Here is a 1,291-nt window from a genome sequence, read left to right on the forward strand (position 1 = left end):
TGTCCACAGATCCTGAGATGATCCTGTGGGGTCCACAGATCCTGAGGTGATCCTGTGGGGTCCACAGATCCTGAGGTGTCAAGGAATTACATTCCTACACCAAATAGGCATGCAAAATGCCTTTGCATACCATTCTGGCGTTTAAACGCCGAGGTGATGCACGTTCTGGGCGTTCAACGCCCATGTGTAGCATGTTTCTGGCGTTGAACGCCAGTTCCATGCTTGTTACTGGCGTTTAGTGCCAGCTTTCCTCAAGGCACATTCCTGGCGTTCAAACGCCAGAATGTTGCTTGTTTCTGGCATTCAGCACCAGATTCATGCTCTGTTCTGGCATTGAACGCCAGCCAGATGCTCCTTACTGGCGTTGAACGCCAGTCTGTCCTTCCTCCAGGGTGTAATTTTTCTTCTGCTGTTTTTGATTCTGTTTTTAATTTTTATATTTTTTTTCGTGACTCCACATGATCATGTACCTAATAAAACACAAAATAACAATAAAATAAAAAAAATAGATAAATAAAATTGGGTTGCCTCCAACAAGCGCTCTTTTAATGTCATTAGCTTGACAGTGGGCTCTCATGGAGCCTCACAGGTGATCAGGTCAATGTTGTATAGTCCCAACACCAAACTTAGTGTTTGGTTGTGGCCTCCCAACACCAAACTTAGAGTTTAACTGTGGGGGTTCTTCTTGACTCTGAACTGAGAGAAGCTCTTTGTTCTCACTCTCTTTTGTCACAGAGGGATGGCCATGTACCTTAAACACCAGGTAGTCCCCATTCAATTGAAGGACTAATTCACCTCTGTTGACATCTATCACAGCTCCTGCTGTAGCTAGGAAAGGTCTTCCAAGGATGATGCACTCATCCTCTTCCTTCCTAGTGTCTAAGATTATGAAATCAGCAAGGATGTAAAGGCCTTCAACCTTTACTAACACGTCCTCTACTATTCCATAAGCTTGTCTCAATGACTTGTCTGCCAATTGTAATGAGAACAAGGCAGGTTGTACCTCAATGATCCCCAGCTTCTCCATTACAGAGAGTGGCATAAGATTTATCCCTGACCCCAGATCACATAGAGCTTTTTCAAAGGTCATGGCACCTATGGTACAAGGTATTAAGAACTTGCTAAGATCTTGTCTCTTTTGAGGTAAAATTTGCTGAATCTAGGTATCTAGTTCTCCAATGAGCAAGGGAGGTTCACTTTCCCAAGTCTCATTACCAAACAACTTGGCATTCAGCTTCATGATAGCTCCTAAATATTGAGCAACTTGCTCTCCAGTCACATCTTCATCCTC

The sequence above is a fragment of the Arachis duranensis genome, chromosome 2 (genome assembly GCF_000817695.3).
Source record: "Arachis duranensis cultivar V14167 chromosome 2, aradu.V14167.gnm2.J7QH, whole genome shotgun sequence".
Classification (NCBI taxonomy): Eukaryota; Viridiplantae; Streptophyta; class Magnoliopsida; order Fabales; family Fabaceae; genus Arachis; species Arachis duranensis.